Raw genomic sequence first — 20,470 nt, 5'->3', positions numbered from 1 at the left:
TGTTTTACCAAGCAATGGTTCATTGGAACCATATGTCACAATTTCTGAATATTACAGAAGTTTGTAAAGTCCTTTTTTTCATTTATGGTACGTCTTGTAGTTCTGATTGTTTGGCAGCTACACATGTTAGTATGAATTAAAATAAATGCTGCACTGGACAATGAGAATAATACGATTCAATTAAATCCTGAAAATTGAGCTTCTGAAGTCTGGTGCTATAAAGATGATAGGGTCAAAACAGTTGGAAATATATATATAGACAATGGTTTAAATCTTGCGCAAAAATATAGTAGACTTCGGATGCGCAAAATACAAAGGGATTCCACCCCAAAAATCGAATTCGAACAAACAGTTTGATATGCGCTTCCGTTTAAGAAATAAAAATAAATACACCAACTTTCAGTATCCCCCAATTGTCCCAAAGTTTCCCTATAGTCCACCAAGGTCCGGAGCCGAAGATGGTAACCCAGAAACCGCTTCCACAACTGGCGATCGCTTCTAAACCTTAAAACACAGAGGAAACAAAAACCGCACCAATGTGAAAAACTTCCAAAGCCGGTATCAAGGCCCTGCTCTGGTTACTACTCACAGGATTTCCCGGACACGGCTTGCACACAAGAACAGATCTGCGGTGAGGTAAGTCTCAGCTTGTCCTCCTATGCGATGCCGCTAGTATACTTCACAATTTCACGAGCGAGCGCACAGGACCGTGAAATTGTGAAGTATACTAGCGGCATCGCATAGGAGGACAAGCTGAGACTTACCTCACCGCAGATCTGTTCTTGTGTGCAAGCCGTGTCCGGGAAATCCTGTGAGTAGTAACCAGAGCAGGGCCTTGATACCGGCTTTGGAAGTTTTTCACATTGGTGCGGTTTTTGTTTCCTCTGTGTTTTAAGGTTTAGAAGCGATCGCCAGTTGTGGAAGCGGTTTCTGGGTTACCATCTTCGGCTCCGGACCTTGGTGGACTATAGGGAAACTTTGGGACAATTGGGGGATACTGAAAGTTGGTGTATTTATTTTTATTTCTTAAACGGAAGCGCATATCAAACTGGAAATATATATATATATATATATATATATATATATATATATATATATATAATATGTCCAAGGTACCTGCACTCCAACCACTTAGATTTTTTCACGGGTGCTTGGTCAAAGTAGTATTGTATAATCATCAAAGGATGGACCAGCACTCCAGTTTTGATAAATAATGGTGCTTTTATTCACATATCATCGTGCATCCAACGTTTCGGCATCCTTGATAAAGGCCCCAATGCGGGCCGAAACGTTGGATGCACGATGATATGTGAATAAAAGCACCATTATTTATCAAAACTGGAGTGCTGGTCCATCCTTTGATGATTATATATATATATATATATATATATATTGGTTTACTTAGCATTTCATAGTACAGGTATGGGAGCTGTAATCCAGAATGCTCGGGACCTGGGGTTTTCCGAATAACGGATCTTACTGTAATTTGGATCTTCATCCCTTAAAGGAGAATTCAACCCTAAAGTAAAAAAAAAAACCCTACCTCCTCCACCCCATACTAGCTGTTACCCAGGCAAATGCCCCTAAGTCTTTACTTTCCCCTCAGTGTAGATTCTATCCAGTGGAGTTCACAGCAGCCATCTTCCGGCTCTTCGGTAATTGCTTCAACTGCGAATGCGCCGATACGGCACTTACTTCCCGAGGATAACCGAAGAGAAGAAGATGGCTCACGTGAACTGACTTTCTGTAATTCGGAGCTTTCTGGATAACGGGTTTCCGGATAACGGATCCCATACCTGTATAGTGATTGTACACATTGCTACAAAACTGATGGGAGTATGCAAAAAATGTTCTCTCTTACACATACAGATATAACAAAAGACAATTTCTGATTTGCTTTTTACAGACATTTCTACAACATAGAGTCAGAACACACAACAATGTTTCTGTTTAATAAGGATTAACTTTGCTTTGAGGGCCCAAGGGGTATCTGTGGTTCTCTGCACGGTCTAGTGCCTATGGGTGTAGTTTCCAAAATTTTCATTCAGGTAATTTACCAGCTTTGCAACATGTTTCTCAATCCATTTCCTTTGTAAGAAGTATAATCATTCACTCTTGCCCACTCTCACATAATGGTGTTGTGGAACTGCAACAACCTGAGACCACTTGAGGTGAAAAGATAAAAGTTTATTTGACACGAGCTCCGTGGATTCTGAACTCTCAAAGAGTCAGAACTCCGAACAAAGAAATCATTAGGGATGCACCGAATCCACTTTTTTGTATTCGGCCAAACCCCCGAATCCTTCGCGAAAGATTCAGCCGAATACCGAACCAAATCTGAACCCTAATTTGCATATGCAAATTACGGGTGGGAAGGGGAAACCATTTTTACTTCCTTGTTTTCAAAAAGTCACACAATTTCCCTTCCCGCCCCTAATTTGCATATGCAAATTAAGATTCGGATTTGGTTTGGCTGGGCAGAAGGATCCGGCCGAATCCTGCTGATAAAGGCCGAATCCTGGCCGTATCCCGAACCGAATCCTGGATTTGGTGCATCCCTAGAAATTGAGTTTTTATAAACTTAGGAACATATGACATAAGAGCTTATGACATAAAAGGGTGTTTGCATTGTGAGAGCATAGAGATATCTCTTCACAGCACAGAAAATAAAGAACTGCTCAAATAACCAATGAAATGGTTCTTCTTAAAGGTCAAGGTAGTAGCAGTTCCAATGCTAGCTTGAGGACAGAATCAATCCAAGTTAGGGGGCTCCCGGGGGAATCTGCATACCCAAAATTGTATTCTCTCTCAATGTTAAATCTATGTCAGTAATGCCTGCCTCATATTTTATACACAAAAGCTTCATAGGCCGACATGGCAACATAGGAGATAGATAAGGACTGCATTAAGAACACAAGCTTATTATCAGAAAATAAATCTAAAATTAGCTACCACAAGTATATCAAAAAAGATATCAAAGTCTACAGCAAAAATTCACACGAGCACACATAGGGGTTTATTTACTAAGGCTCAGTTTATCTCAATTTTCTATTAAAACAAAGTCGACCAAACTCCCATCCACCAATTTAACTCATTGACCAATGATTCTTTTCGAAAAAGTCGGAGTGAAAAAACGTTGCAACAAAATTGAGCGTCAATTCAAATTGTACAATTGATGCTCCAAAAACTCAACTATATTAAATTGCCGCTACTGAAACTCAGCTTTATCGAATTATCGGACGAAAACCCAGAGTTTATAGGATTATTCAGCCCCCAGTCCGAACAGCCCGGTTTTTGGAAGTGCTGCCCGGGTGAAAATTTCCTGGCCGGATTTCCAAATTAGGAAATCCGGACAGGACATGGAGGTGAATGACATCGTGATCAGCCAATCATTGATTGCCACATCATCAGTCCCGCCCCTGACATCACCCGCCCCCTGCCTGTTTTTGTCCAAAAAAAGTGGTAACCCTACTTCTACATGACCTCGACAGGTTTAACATGGAGTATTTTTGGATTTTTAGCAGCTGTGGGGTATAATAAATCCCTAGAAAATTCTAGTTTTTTTCCCTCGAAAAATCTTATTTTTCACCTTTAAAACCTTTGACTGGATAAATTTGAGGTTTAATAAATGGGCCTCAAAATATCATGCTAATGCAATTCAAATGTATATATCAATGAAACTGGGAGAGCTATGCCATCTTAAACAATCCAATATAATAAAAACAACCCTTATATGTAAACACTGTCTATTTTCTTTCCAAAAGGCTACTATAAGTATAGCTATTAGTGAACTACAATTCCCAGCATTCATACAAAACAACTAAATCAGATCAGTCAGGGAAAATAACTATACTGATAAAAAAAAACCATGAAGTTGTCATAATCATTTGCCACATTCTCACTTGATGCCACTAGGCTTCTTTCACAGAAAGCCAACTCTGAGGATTAGAGACTACAGAATACACTCATTCCTGCGGGTTGAACAGTTTGTAACTCATTTACCAGAGGTTTGCATTCAGCCTGGAATTGGGAATGGCACCAAAATCACTTGGCTCTTACCTGGCAGATCTTTCTCTTCCGCACCTTATCACAGCCCGGCTCTCGGAAGTTACATTTCCTTGATATCTTGCCACGATGCTTCTGTGGAGCCTGTGGTCATAAATAAATTACAATGCGTTTTAGAAAAAAGTTAGAAGAAACTATTCTTTTCAAGCAAATGATTTAAAGGGAAAGTAAAGCCATAGGACAATACCGGCTAAAACTGACAGTATTAAGATAACAGTCAAACACATGCTACGGACAACCCTTTGCCCCTCATTTAATCAACTACAATTTTCTGGAAAAATGCGGTTATCTTTCTTTCCTATTCTTTAAAGTAAAGGGGGCACAGACAGAATGGGATACGACACCTCCTGAAAATTGCAGGCCTCTATTAAAATATATCACAGAAAACAACCCATGTGTAAACCACAATTTCAGATGAAGTCTTTTGATGAAAATGATCAGAAGCGTCACTAGAGGGGGGCGGGCCCTGGTGCGTGACGCGCAGCCGGGCCCCGCCCCCTCCGTACGGCCGCATTTGGCCGCATTTGTCAGTGGCGCGCGTGAGCTGCCGGGGGCCCTGAGGGGGTGAGGGTCCTGGCCCGCTCCCACCCCCTGCTCCTCCGGTAGTTCCACCACTGAAAATGATATTTTTTAATAGAGGATGCCATTTTAGCAGTATAGCATACCTCCCAACATTCAAAAACTGGATAGATGGACAAAAAGTTGTGCAACGCACAGAACGGGGAAATTTGTTTGAGCACGCCCATTTTATGACCACACCCCCCAATTACCAAGTACGTTTTACGAAATTGAGCAGGTTATGAAAGTTCGAACACATTTCTGGGAGTTTTCGTGCAATGTTTTATGTGTGTAGTTTTTCTAATGAAAGTGACCTGCCCTTTAAGCTTCTCGTCTCAGTTCTTCCAATAGACCTGCTTATCTTAAAAAGTAGCTTATCCTAAATTGTTACAAAAGTATCGAAGTGCACCTGCTGAGTATTCTGGGCTCTCTGCCAAAAAGCCTCTTTCAGAAACTTTGTATCTTTTCTCGTGTCAGTGCAGTAGATGAAAGAGAAAGTCGGGACATTTCAGTAAGAAATCAAAATCGGGACTGTCCCGCAGTAAACAGGACAGTTGGGAGGTATGGAATAGGCCAATAGTATGTACCATAATCCCATAATTAAACACAGCCATTTTAACTACCAACACATGTTCCTTGTTATGAGGCACTGTCCTCACACACAAACAATGGGCACACATACATGCTAGGTTTCATCGGCCAATGAATGGACAGAGCTGTGTCTTTTACTCCCACACTTCTTGCTGTTACAGTTAGAACATTGATTTCTTCTTCTGTCAGGGAATCAGTAAATTACTCACAAAACATCACAAAATATTGATTCAAGGGCTTGTTTTTTTCTCCCACACTTCTTGCTGTTACAGGCAGACCCTGTGTTATTTCCTGTCAAGTGAATAGTGAGTGACATACAAAATATAACAAAAAGTTGTACTGAAGGTGTGTAGTTAGAACCTGCATAACTTCCTGTCAGGTGATCGGTGAGTTACACACAGAACATTACAAAATGGCAGCTTCAGGCCAGTCTTTTAGTCACACTTTTACCACAATCAGGGCCAGAACTAGGGGTAGGCAGAGTAGGCACGTGCCTAGGGCGCAAAGATGATGGTGCGCCAGGCACGTATCTCTTCTGTCGTCTACCCCAAGTCCAGTACCCTCTCCCCCCAACTTTCTGTGGTGTTTCTCACCTTTTTGCGCATCTGCGAGTGCAAATTTGCACATTCGCATGACAATTCACGCACGCAAGCGTCAATTCACGCATGCACGCACTAAGCAGGAGCCATGTCCGGCCGGCTTGCCTAGGGCGCCTGGCTCTGACCACACTACTTCCTGTTACAGATCAAAACTGCATAATTTCCTGTCAGGTGATTAGTGAGTGACACACAGAATATCACAAAATGTGTCTTTTACTTCCTGTACGGGTAGAGACACACGCTCAGTTTCGGGGAGATTAGTCGCCCAGCGACAAATCTCTTCTTCGGGGCGACTAATCTCCCCAAACTGCCCCCCCCCCCCGCCGGTTAGAATGTAAATCGCTGGCAGGATGGCACTCGGATCGCTTCATTTCCCGAGGTTTCTTCGCGAGGAAACTTCTGGCGACTTTGGAAAACGAAGCGATACGAGTGCCATCCCATCGGCGATTTACATTCTAGCCAGTGGGAGGCAGTTCAGGCAGATTAAGAAGAAGAGGCGATTTATCATGGGCGACTAAATCTGCCCGAATCTGAGTGTGTGTCTCTGCCCTTACAGTTCAAAACTGCATAGGTGATTAGTGAGTGACACACAGAACATCATAATGGATCCCATGCCTATAATATATAACATTTTTCAGAGGACCCAAGAAAAACGTTAAAACCCAGTGAAATCTAAAATCAGGGAAATTCACAAAATCATTATATACTGATAGGACCACAAAAAGAAGTGTAAAACGAGGGGAAATTTAAAATCAGGCTATGTAAAATTGAGGCTTCATTGTATATAAACTGAATTATTATGACAGTGAAAAACAACAGAATTATATATATATATATATATTCATATTAATCCTTGATTTAAATATTTTCCTCAGAGGGGGCCTCTAATCTCAAGCAAATATAAAAGAAAGATTAAGCATGTAAATAAAAAATAAACCAACATACACAACCGGGTCCTGGAAATGATTCAATTGAATTTATTATCAATGCACCCAGAGGTGTTAATCTATGGCCCGTGTAAGCTGCCAGCAAGGTTTCCTTGGCAGAAGCAGCCACCAGTTGCTGTCTTGCAGTAAATACGCCATTACACGCGGGAGCGCTGAGCCAAGTTATTAAAATTAATTATGCATCATGGGTTTTTAATTCTAGTAAATATGTGTTTCTATTTCTGACTCTGCTACGTATTTTTAATGCTATGTTTTAATGGGCCTAGGAAATCACTAATGGCTTCCCTTTGGTAGCAGTGATATCAGTGGGAGACAAGTTTTGGGTGAATAGTAAACAAGATGTACAGTATTTATATAATATGTGTATCCTGCACTTATGCTTTGACATGCATTTGTAGGGCACCTAAGCCCAGGTGATATGTGTTTCACTGGTGTGTCTCTGTGTGACAGTCGGGGTAAATTCTATAATTTGGGAGCAAATGATGGTACTGGGGCTGACTGACCATTTATCTTATTTTTCTTTGTATCTGGGAGAAAAAAAGAAAGTAATGAGAAAAATTAAGGACATCCCTTAGAAGTGGGCTGATAAAACCTATACAGAGAGTGAATGGAGGGGAAGTAGCATGTGGAGGTACAGACAAGAGGAACTCATCATAAGGCAGAGTAGCAGGTAGAACCTGGGAGACAAAGGAGGCCAGATCACTCTTTGCTCATGATATTACACAAGGTAAGACAAGCAGGACTGCACAATAGTTAAGATTAGATCACCAAAAGGGAAAGTGCATCTTATACACATCAATATCATTATTATTATTATATTATTTTTCTCTCTGAAATGTCACATTATGTCTGGTGATGGTCAGTAATATACATCACCCATGTCTGTGACCATATAAAGGCACAAGGCTGTAGGCAGAGTTATTCAGGGAACTCTGAGTATCACTCATGTATTATAAGGGATAATGTACCCCCTACTGTTAATTATAAGGATAATAGAAGTCATTGAGGGGTTCTGTGACCATATAAAGGCACAAGGCTGAAGGCAGAGTTATACAGGGAACTCTGAGTATCACTCATGCATTATAAGGGACTAGACATTAAGCCCGTTAAATTAACGGGCGCTAGAACATATGTAGTCAAACATTTATAAAAACAGAATTGTTCTAGTCTAAAAAAAATTCGCCAGAGACGGTCCGTGGGGCACATGCGCAGTAGCGCAATCCACGGACACAGGGACTGGACGCAGAGACACTTCAACTTTATTATATAGGATAATGTACTCCCTACTGTAAATAATAAGGATATTAGAAGTCACCGAGGGGTTCTGTGACCATATAAAGGCACAAGGCTGCGAACCGAGTTATACAGGGAACTCTGAGTATCACTTATGTCTTATAAGGGATAATGTACCCACTACTGTTAATTATAAGAATATTAGAAGTCATTGAGGAGTTCTGTGACAATATAAAGGCACAAGGCTGCAGGCTGAGTTATACAGGGAACTCGGAGTATCACTCTTGTATTATAAGGGATAATGTACCCCCTACTGTAAATAATAAGGATATTAGAAGTCACTAAGAGGTTCTGTGACCATACAAATACACAGGACTGAAGGCTAAGTTATGCAGGGAACTCTGAGTATCTCTCATGTATTATAAGGGATAATGTGCCCCTACTGTAAATAATAGGGATATTAGAAGTCACTGAGGGGTTCTGTGACCATATAAAGGCACAAGGCTGCAGGCTGAGTTATACAGGGAACTCTATGAGTATCACTCATGTATTATAAGGGATAATGTACCCCCTACTGTAAATGATAAGGATATTAGAAGTCACTGAGGGGTTGTTCTGTGACCATATAAAGACACAAGGCTGCAGGCTAAGTTATACAGGGAACTCTGAGTATCACTCATGTATTATAAGGGATAATGTACCCCCTACTGTAAATTATAGGGATATTAGAAGTCACTGAGGGGTTCTGTGACCATATAAAGGCACAAGGCTGCAGGCTGAGTTATACAGGGAACTCTGAGTATCACTCATGTATTATAAGGGATAATGTACCCCCTACTGTAAATGATAAGGATATTAGAAGTCACTGAGGGGTTGTTCTGTGACCATATAAAGACACAAGGCTGCAGGCTGAGTTATACAGGGAACTCTGAGTATCACTCATGTATTATAAGGGATAATGTACCCCCTACTGTAAATTATAAGGATATTAGAAGTCACTTAGGGTTCAGTGACCATATAAATGCACAAGGCTGCAGGGTAACACAATAGTTCTAATATACTATATTTTAAATCCAGGGGCACATTATTTCTTTACATCCGCAATCATGTGACACAAGCAACATCACTAAGTATGGTTATTCATGACCCTGTGTTTTAAAATATAAACAAGGAAGGAAATGTGCACGTTTCTCTGATATTACAAGGCAGCAATGCATAAATGTATGATACATAGCATGAATTCCATTACAAAAACCTGCTGCAACTCCAAAAAACCCTGGCCAAATTTTGTAACTTCGATCTTCAATATTCAACCTCCTTTTGTTTTCCAGTGCGCTCTCTCTGTCTCACGTATCTTGAAATTAAAACTGATTATACAATGAATTCTCGCCACCCCGAAGCCAGCGAGTTTTCCATATTGGCATAAGCATGCAGATTAGATGTCCCCTGAAGGAGTACAGCTTTTTCATCACATCTAATTTTCTACAAAATACAATATGATGAATTTTTTATGCTTGCCAATACTGAATTATCTGTCAAAAAAAGATCTGTGCTGGGATCATCTGCATCATAAAAAAGGCTGCTGTACTGTGAATGCATATTGCTTGGAATGGGTGTCGGGGGCTAGGCACCCCCGGTAGGTAAAGGTAGGAACAAAAAAGTTGTGTTTATAACACTATGCAATAAACAAGCATGCAGCGACATCACAAACCATTACACTGTAGCAGGTGCTGAATACAAATGACTGATGAGGAATTTAGCTTTTCGCCTTCTAAAGAATTAATGGAAAATGGACACCCACAAAAAAAAAAATTACTGCCATTAACTCATATTAGAATCTGCCGAAACCAAATGCCAATCGCAGGGGTCAGTGACCCCAGAGCAGAAGCTGCAGAGCAAACTGGAACTCAGTAGAGATCTTAGAGCGTACGGATATTTTTAATAGGAATGGACACATAGATAGATAGTAATTAACCTAACACCTCCATTCTGAGCTTAAAGAAGAATTTTGTGGCAAAGGAATGCTACGAGTAATGTGGGTAAAGACTAAACCCACTTAATACACTTCTGGTAATGGCCCCTCACTGTTTTTTATTATTAAATAACGCTATTTTTTATACAGTTTTCAAAATCACGAGGCACTAGGATACAAAGCAGCTAGAAAGAGACGCAACCACACATTTATATGACCTTACAGAAAAGCTGAAAAAAAACTTTATTATTTTTCAGGTATACAAAAGGAGAAACAAGTGTGTTTAAAGGGGATATAACCCCTCATTCTGTTAAAACACATTTTTAGCTGGTCCCAGGCATAAGATTGTTATATTTTCGACCCCCCCCCCCCTCTCTCAGCTGGGTAGCAATTGGAAGAATGGATGGTGTGGTTGTACAGGTATATGGGATCTGTTATCCAGAAAGCGCCGAATTACAAGAAGGTCATCTCCCATAGACTCTTTTAACCAAATAATTAGAATTTTTAAAAATGATTTTTTTTTGTAATAATAAAACAGTAGTTTGTACTTGATCTCATCAAAGATATAAATAATCCTTACTGGAGGCAAAACAATCCTATTTGGGCTATTTAATGCTTAACTAATTTTTACCAGACTTAGGGGCAGATTTATTAAGGTTCGAGTGAATTTTCGATGTACAAAAAGTTCGAATTTCGAAGTAATTTTTTGAATACTTCGACCATCGAATAGGATACTACGACTTCGAATTTACTTCCACTTCGATTCGAAGTAAAAATCGTTCGACCATTCGATAATCTTCAATACTTCAATACTTCACCAACTTAAACCTGCCAAAGTGCTATGTTAGCCTATGGGGACATTACAGAACAATTTTCTACTTTTTTTAATATCGAAGGAAAATCGCACGATCGTACGATAAAATCGTTCGAATCGTACGATTCGAAAAACGATCGTACGATGAATAAAATCCTCCGACTGAATGTCGGAGGATTCTATTCGATGGTCAAATTTCAAAGTATTTTCCACTTCAAAATTCGACCCTTGATAAATCTGCCCCTTAAAGTATGTAGGTCCACTATTTTGGGATTCGGCTGAATCCAGAATCCTTTGTGAAAGATATACCGCATACCAAACCGATTCCGAACCCTAATTTACATATGCAAATTAAAGATAGGAAGGGTGAAGGAGAACCACGCATAGCCATGGCGGTTAGAACTTTTTTCTTGATTCCTTGCTTTTGTGATGAAAATGATGTGATTTTAAAGATTCAGCCGAATCTCAATCCTGCTGAAAAAGGCCGAATCCTGAACCAAATTTAGTGCATCCCTAGTGTATATGGAATAACATTCCTTCACCCACAGATTAAGGGCTCCAGGCTACAAGGGGAATTTCAAATATAACTATTTCTTTAATCCCCCTTTCCCTCAGGAAAAAAACCTGTATTACAGTGCCATAGGGCAGGGATGGACTTCACTCCCCCCAAAAATAAATGAAGCCTTCTCTATAATGTGTAGCTGAATATTAAGCTAATAATAATAATAATGATTCTTTTCTTTTTTTCTAGCCGTGCAATATTTGTGCCTTGGGAACCCAGGATAATAATGCACAAATAATATTTTGCATACATTAAAAATCGTTGCCTGGCTCACATACTCTGCTCAGTTTTAATTAACCTGCAAACTAGGCGAGAAATTATAAATCTTTCGGCATCTGCAAAGTTTCGCATCTCAGCAAATGAAACTTTCCTTAATTATTTGGTTTAGGGCCCCCTATTAACAAATGGATCTATCTTCATTCTTGGCAATTAAAAAGTTCTCCTTTTCGGTTTGGCCCCCATGGAAGCGTCCGTAAATATTCCATGGAAAGCTTTAGATTTCTTGTTACAAGCGGAGAACAAATAGGCAATTTTGCTCAGCAGCCGGTGGAACGATCATGTATCTTATTGTACTGTACTACTTGGCAAATGGCAACACTCAGTCATTTATAAACGTAATGAGTTCAGGGTTTTTTCTCTCTCTCTCTGTAAAAGTTTCTGTTAGACAATATTATTTATGATGGCAAATCCCAGAACTAAAGCCTCCAGAGACACCACTTTCCCCCTGTCCTGTCCAAATGATACAAGCAATAAGGACTATTGAATTAGAAATCTAACAGCTATGGGACTATTTGTACTCACTACCAATGTCCTACACTTTAAGCAATATTTTACAAATGTAGAATTTTAGAAAAATATAATTGCAATGCTTTCTTTTTAAACTGACTTGATGGATTTCGGTACCACAGAACCACATGAATCAATGGAAATCAATTTGTAACATATTACACCCATAACTTACACACTGTGTTTTTTTTAGATTTTGTTAGATTCTGCATTCACTAGGTGGAACAGGCAGTGAAAACTAAAGGCTGAGTAAACTTTCCAATAACATACCTAGAATATGGCTGTAAAGGTTCCATACAAGAATGAAAGCAGTCCTCTCAGCACTCTTATCCCCCCTCTAGATAAACTACAATAGACTTCCTCTATAGCTTTTTAAAAGTGATACTTCCAGGCTCAGACTTTCCTGCCAGAGTGCGAGGCTCAAATCCAGGACTTCCTGGTTGTTGGCTGCTCTCCTTGACCACTGTGTCAGGAGAGCAACCAGTCAGGGCTCATCTCCCTTATATATGTTTTCTCAGGTGTGTTACCCCAGCAGCCTTATTGGTTGGCTGAGGCTAGCCAATCAGGGCTGACTATGCCCTATAAAAGCCCAGCCCTGGTGCCTGAGCATTAGCTACTGTTGGAACCATGTGGTCTAGTCCCTAGCTCCTGCTCCTGTGTTCTTGTTCCTCCTGCCCCTAGTTTTCAGCACTATCTGGCTCAGCTAATTGTTTGTTGCCATGTCTGGTTCTGCTCCGCAGTCTGTCCTAATACATATTCTGCCTCCTTGCCTGCAACATCCTGTTCCAGTCTTGTCTAGGCTCTCTCTGTCTTTGACTCTATGCCTGATCCATCCCTCTCCAGTCTGTCCTTGACTCTACACCTGCTACGTCCTGCTCCAGTCTGTCCTTGACTTTATTTCAATCCCATTCCTGATCTTCAGCCTCTCCGTTCTCAGTACCTGTTCTCTGTTAACAGCTCTTCTCCTGAAGGACTCATTATTTTCCTTTTAGCATCCTTAGAAATCCCATACACTGAGTTGCAGATAATCTCCCATTGGATCCAGACCCTAGTAGGCCATGGTTAAGAACAATTCTCAGGAAGCCCTTTCTTATAACCCCCATAGGACTGCATAACATGAAACTGCCACTGCTGTGGTTCCCAAGCTCTCTGACATTATAACAAGTTGAAATGTGTAATGCTAGAAATGAGTGGCCAAAAAGATATGGATTTGTGCAACCCCATTATGTGTGGACTTCATCCACAAATCCCCTTGGCCCTAGGTCAATAGGTTTTTTAGGCTGGTCCATTCAATAGCTGGCCAAGCCCTGATCATCAGTAACAGTGGTGGTCTTTTTTTGCACTCGTGCATTAGGTGCAATAGGTTTCTGGGCCTATCTGACCATGTGTATCAGTGGTTTAAAGGGATACTGTAATGGAACAATCCGTTAATAGTGCTGCTCCAGCAGAATTCTGCACTAAACCCGTTTTTCAAAAGAGCAAAGAGATTTTTTTATATTTAATTTGAAATCTAACATGGGGTTAGACATATTGGCAGCTTCCCAGCTGCCCACAGTCATGTGACTAGTGCGCTGATAAACTTCAGTCACTCTTTACTGCTATACTGCAAGTTGGAGTGATATCACCCCCTCTCCCCCCAGCAGCCTAACAACAGAACAACAGGAAGGTAACCAGATAGCAGCTCACTAACACAAGATAACAGCTGCCGGTAGATCTAAGAACAACACTCAATAGTTAAATCCAGGTCCCACTGAGACACATTCAGTTACATTCAGTAGGAGAAACAACAGCCTGCCAGATAGCAGTTCCATCCTAAAGTGCTGGCTCTTTCTGAAAGCACATGACCAGGCAAAATGACCTGAGATGCACCTACACACCAATATTATAACTAAAAAATACACTTGCTGGTTCAGGAATGAAATGTGATATTGTACAGTGAATTATTTGCAGTGTAAACATTGTAATTTAGAAATAAAAAATACAACATACAAATCATGACAGAATCCCTTTAAGATTCCCTTGAAAGTATAATCTTTGGTCAGGCCCCTCTTCAATAACGCCAAAGTTGCAGATGTCAAAAACATTGGTGTACAAGTTATTCAGCCATAGTTACAAGAATATTTATTAGCACTAATAGGTTCCCCTCCAAATCTCAAAGTAAGTGACCTTCAGTAGGGTTTCAGATGTACCTAGGAGGTCAAATCTCACCCTAACCTCTGCAACAAATTCAACCCCTGCCCCAGAGAAGCTACTGCTGTATACGCATCTCATGTCTTGGCCACATATACTGGATTTCTCTAGTTAAGGATGGACACTTTGAGGGCAATTTCTGCCTTTTTGACTACATTTACCAACCACTGATCTGTAAGCCTCAAAAGAACAGAACCTGGTTATTAACAGCAAATAATGTTTTTAGCAATTCAATGAGATTTGGCTTTGTGGTCATCTGATGTAGAGTCCAGCAGCGGGTCAGGTACCTGCAAAAACCTGCGGTATCCTGCGGGTTGAAGTTCCAGGTGCGGGTATAGATGCGGTGGTCGGCGGTTTTGCGGGTCATGGGTCGGGCTGCGGGTCGGGCTGCGGGTCGGGCTGCGGGTCGGGCTGCGGGTCTTCTCAATAGCGATTTTTACTGCTTTTTTCTGATACGTCTACTTCCCATGACAGCACTTCCTGTTTCACTCCTTTTTTATTATTGGTCAGGGGGTCACGGGTCCGGATTGCTGATAAGGTACTTGAGGGTCGGGTTGTGGGTCCGGGTTGCGGATTGCAGTTTGCAGGTACGGGTTCCAATAAATGGACCCGCGTAGGACTCTAATCTGATGATGGCATCCTTGTGTGTACATGGTAACCAGTCAACCCCAACAATTGGAACTTCCCTGTAAAGGTTTTATGGCCATACATGGGCCAATCTCCCCAGCGATAAAATATCAATACAAAAAACAATAATAAAACAGTATGTTTAATTGATCCAAACTAAAATATAATTAATCCTTACTGAAGGCAACCCCACCCTATTAGGTTTTTTATAATATTTACATTATTCTTTTAGTAGACTTATGGTATGAAGATCCAGATTATGGAAAGATCCATTATCCAGAAACCCCAGGTCCCGAGCATTCTGGATAATAGGTCCCATTCCTGTATATAGCTAATCTGTTCGGTGTCTTTGTTCGGATATTACCCTCCTTCAACTTACAGTTTTACTGAGATTTGTAAAGCTTCCACCACATGTATAATTTTCAAATTGAATTATAGCTGTTTTACAGAATTAATTTATTATTTTTTTTAATATACCTTCCGGCTCCTCGGAAACATGGTCTCAGAATTGAATTTACTCTGTAGAAAACACAGAGGCAGAGCCGAATTAACATCAGAAAGTGCAACAAACAAACTCTTCTGCTAATTCTAATTCTAAGTGCTCCAACCAAACAGAGGCTGCCGGGGTGAGCCCCGAGCGATAACTCTATCAACAGAGGCGCTGAATATAAATAAAATACTTGAGGGCCAAAATAGCCTTAATACACAGATGAAAAATTATATCTATAGACCTGATTATTTCTGCTTCTTTCCCCTGACAGACCACACAACTCACGCAGATTGGTCACTGAAAAACAAAGCATCCTGCTGAGAGACCGTCTGTTATGAGCTCCGGGCAGAAAAAGAATGGAGCTAACTAAGTAGAAGCTTGTCTCTTGACTACTAGTACAGGTATGGGATCTATTATCTGGAAACCCATTATCCAGAAAGCTCCAAATTACGGAAAGGCCATCTCCCATAGACTCTTTTTTTATCCAATAATCCAAACTTTAAAAAAAAATGTTTTCCTTTGCTCTGTAATAATAAAACAGCAACTTGTACTTGATCCCAACTAAGATATAATTAATCCTTATTGGAAGCAAAACCAGCCTATTGGGTTTATTTGTAGGCATGGGCGAATTTGACCCGTTTCGTTTTGCCAAAAATTCGCCCCCGCAAAACTTCGCCGATGCCCATTAAAGTCTATAGGCGTCCAAAAAATGTTATCGTCTAGCGCGTCTTTTTTTTTTTACGCATGCCAACATGCAAGTCTATGGACGTCAAACAAGGCCCATCCATATTTATTTCATGTTTACATGATTTTTTTTAATAGACAAGGTATGAAGATGCAAATTACAAACAGATCCGTTATCTGGAAAACCCCATGTCCCGAGCATTCTGCATAACAGGTCCCGTACCTGTATCAGCACCCAGAATCAAGCAAATACTTCACTCTCCAAGTATAAGAACAAAGTTACCAAGTCATCCATTAAAATCATCCTCTACTGTATAAGGTGTACGTACTGAATTCAATCATTTAGGAAACCCATTATCCAGAAAGCTCTGAATTACAGAAAGTTCATCTCCTACAGACTCTATTTTATCCAAATAATCAAAAATGTTTTAAATGATTTCCTTTTTCTCTGTAATAATAAAACAGTAGCTTGTACTTGATCCCAACTAAGATATAATTAATCCTTACTGGAGGCAAAACCAGTCTATTGGGTTTATTTAAATAAATAGTAAACAAAGGTCTCAAATATTGTGCCGCACTACCAAGTAATATCCCACCATCTGATAACTGGCCATCCACTACAAGAATCTATTACCATTAACAAACAAGAGCTAGATTGCCCTTTGAACCACTGATCTCACATTGAAGGGGCGGTTCACCTTCAACATAACTTTTAGTATGTTATAGAATGGCCAATTCTAAGCAACTTTTCAATTGGTCTTCATTATTTTTTTAAATATAATTTTATAATTATTTGCCGTCTACTAAGAAAAGATCTGATTGGTTGACGCAAAACATGGAGGCATTTTACAAAGACATGGGGAAAGAAGTGCAAGAGCTTAAAGGGCGGTTCACCTTTAAGTTAACTTTAAGTATGTTCTAGAATGGACCATTCTAAGCCACTTTTCAATTGGTCTTTATTTTTTAATAGTTTTTATAATTATTTGCCTTCTTCTTCTTCTGACTCTTTCCAGCTTTCAAAGGGGCGTCACTGACCCCATCTAAAAAAACAAATGCTCTGTAAAGCTAGCACCTAGATGCAAAGATGCCAACGTATGAAGCTTTGGTGTGGAGTGTCCAGACATTTTTGGTACCATGGCGATCGGTCATTCAGTCAATCGGACGGGTTTAAAGATTTATATCGGCTACCAATAAGATCTCTGAATTTATTGCCTGACGATCAATGGGAGATTCTTACTACTATTTGTCGGTCGTTAGTTTGATAATAGACTATAATCTGCATGTCTATGGCCAGTTTACAGGCTCTTACACACAGCTGTTTTATTCTGCGTTGCGTTTTCTTCTGTTCAGCTGCAGGGGAGCGGAGGAGTAGACGCAGGCACTTATTGTGAACGGGGCTGTACTCACACAGACACATGTAAGCAGCAAACACAGGTGGGACGCAGCATGTTGCATTTCACCTGCATTCGGCGCACACATGCGTCTGTGTGAGTACAGCCCCCTTCACAATAAATGAGTGCGTCTACTCACGGCCGTTTTTTCTGCGCTCCCCTGCGGCTGAACAGAAGAAAGCAGAATGCAGGGGAGTGCAAAAAAACCCCCCAAAAAAACGGCCGTGTCTAAGAGCCCTTAGGCTACAAATCTATTGTTATTGCATCATATTCCTGTGTCTTATTCAAATCAGTGCACGGTTGCTAGGATAATTTGGACCCTAGCAGCCAGATTGCTGAAACGGCAAACTGTAGAGCTGCTGAATAAAAATCTAAAAAACCACAAATAATTTAAAAAAATAAATAAAACCAGTTGCAAATTGTCTCAGAATACCACTCTCTACATCATACTAAAATTAAAGGTGAATAACCTCTTTAAACAGCAATTATGTATTCAAATTGGAAAAGCATCAGCTGGTGTTTGATCCCTGCCAATGGATCCCCAAAATCTCTTCCAGTCTTGTCAAGAGCATCATCCTCCATGTTTCCCAACTATCCAATTAAAATCTTGCTTTGGTATGCTCGTGGGGAATCGGAAGCTGAGAAAACAAATAAGCCCCTACCCGCAATCACATATGCAAAGAGGAATAATGTGCAATCAAGGGAAACAAACTATTACCGGTTTTACGGTGGCCAACCAGTCACTGCCAAGCGTGCATAAAATCCACATTACCGCCATGTAATTACCTGATGTTTAATTAAGAAATTCCAGAATTGCATTGTTCAGCAGAACACCTTATTTTGCTGTGGCAGAGCCTGAGTTAAGGTTTGACGAGCATAACAACTAATTATTCTGCCTCCCTCCTGTGCATATTCCACCTGATAGAATTTGCATTGAATGGCAGTTCTGACTGTGTACTGTGAGTCCAGCAGGCACAACCAGTTCCGTGAATATATCATTTTAAGCATTTTTTTCCCAATCTGGGTTTTCTGCAGACAGATCACATTTTATTATGTGGTCATGAAGCACTATAGAAATACACAACTTGTTCATTTATAAGAAAACCCAAAACACGGCTCTAAATTTGTCTTTTCAGATCGGTGACTGTAAAGATCTCCATTCTGTGTAGGAACTGCACAGACACTCCAAACTAAAGCAAATGCTGTGGGGTAGTGGAACACATAGTACCATTTATTCACATACAAATCTGCCTTATGACCAGTAAAACAGATACGTCTTAATGCACCTCCAATTTCCAGGCTACTCGAATTTACAAATAAACCCATCAATGTTCCTTCTAAGCCATGAACTCATGCACGCAACCACTAATTTTAAGGCTAGTGCATGCTACAAATTATGCTGCCCATAGAGAATTAAGTCTGAAACCACACAATTTAGCACTTATTTGGACCCACCCACATCTCTGTGCACAATCATACCCACAGTGTAAACTCACTGAATGCTCTGCTATAAAGATAGCTCGACCATAATGCAGGGAAGGACTGCTGCGTACAATGGGGATCAGATTGGATCTGTGCAGCCACTGAGATAGAATGTTCTGTTATACAGATAGCTAGAATCTCAGCTGCCATAAAGCAGGGCAGGACTGCTGCGTACAATGGGGATCAGATTGGATCTGTGCAGCCACTGAGACAGAATGCTCTGTTATACAGATAGCTAGACTCTCAGCCATAAAGCAGGGCAGAACTGCTGCTTACAATTGTAATCAGATAAGATTTGTGCAGCCGCTGGGATAGAGTGGTTTGTTATTAAGCTAGCAACTTAAACACACTGTTATTTGGTTAAATGCCCAGCTAAGAAGTATAGTGTGGGCATATGTTGGCTGCAATATGTTTTGCATAGGTTTCCTCTATAGGGATCATACCAATGGAACTGCACTGCATAAACGCAAATCAAATTCTGCACCTTTCATCTCATCTTTGTCCAGTGTGGTCCTATGGATACATTTCATATAGAGGAGAAAAGAGTCTTAAAACCCCTGCATTGGAGCACAGGAAAAGATTCCCATTTGTAAAAGCCCCAAGGGTTTAAGGGAAGAAATCTACCATTAATGGGCCACTTACTACATTTATAGATAAACACTTCCGTAACTTTGTTGTTTTGGGAGAACCCTTCCTTTGTTCTCAATCCAGTCTTCCTTTTATTCTTTGATATTTTGCTGTTCCTGTTCCTTTAAGCACCAATAAAAGAAGCAAGTCAGCCTTGCATGCTTCTTCACAGAATCCCCTGGCTTCTGCTACATTGTTTCAAGAGCCAGAACCCCCAGTGCAGTGACTACAAAGGGGCACTGCATTCAGTAGCCATTACATTGACACATAACTTCAAAACCACTGACATGTTGTAAGTAATGTACGGTGCTAAGTGGCTTAGAATTTTCTTTCATTAGGCATAATTTAATTTTTAATTCACATGCCCTCTTTAAGTATTCTGCTAATGATTCTAGTGGGTTTATTACATGCGTATTCTCACTGCTTCCCAGGTCTAATTCTGCTTTAAACGGAAAACCTATTTAGAGGCTAACGAACAAATTGCTATTTGGGATGTGATTAAATTGCCCCACTTTTTTTTTTTGTTATTCTTTAGCCGTTTCCCAGCCAGCTGAAAAGTCCCAGTGATTCATCCTCAATCCAACAATTCCGTATTGTTTGACCAGTGTAAGTGGACAGGGCTTGTTAATTAGCGCTGCCAACATGCATTATAAACCGGCCGGTGGTGATGTGTAATTAAAGTAGCTGGAGTGCAGTCGAATGAGAGAATTTGGCCCGATTTCAGAGAACTTCTTGCAGAGACCTGTTACACGCCAAGCAGTCTGACGCTTCCTCACTCCATTCACCCCTTCACTTCCAGAGATAACTGTAACCCCTTCCTATCTTGCAACATTAGTGTCATTTATTGGGATA

General features: G+C 40.4%; 1 protein-coding gene across 2 annotated transcripts in view; it reads right to left on the bottom strand.

Moving 5' to 3' along the window:
• LOC108717206 (kelch-like protein 29) overlaps positions 1–20,470 on the bottom strand; it is a 653,541-nt gene that overhangs the window by 441,472 nt on the left and 191,599 nt on the right. Inside the window, exons 1-2 of one of the 2 annotated variants that reach the window (XM_041563572.1) lie at positions 5,808–5,936; positions 4,060–4,149 (exon numbers count right to left, since the gene is read on the bottom strand). The gene's annotated coding sequence lies outside the window, so the exon portion shown is untranslated. Of the gene's footprint in view, positions 1–4,059; positions 4,150–5,807; positions 5,937–20,470 lie in introns of those variants that run through there. The other variant, XM_018264051.2, reaches the window with a different exon arrangement.

The sequence above is a fragment of the Xenopus laevis genome, chromosome 5L (genome assembly GCF_017654675.1).
Source record: "Xenopus laevis strain J_2021 chromosome 5L, Xenopus_laevis_v10.1, whole genome shotgun sequence".
NCBI classification, from domain to species: domain Eukaryota; kingdom Metazoa; phylum Chordata; class Amphibia; order Anura; family Pipidae; genus Xenopus; species Xenopus laevis.
This window is presented reverse-complemented; position numbering and strand designations above follow the sequence as displayed.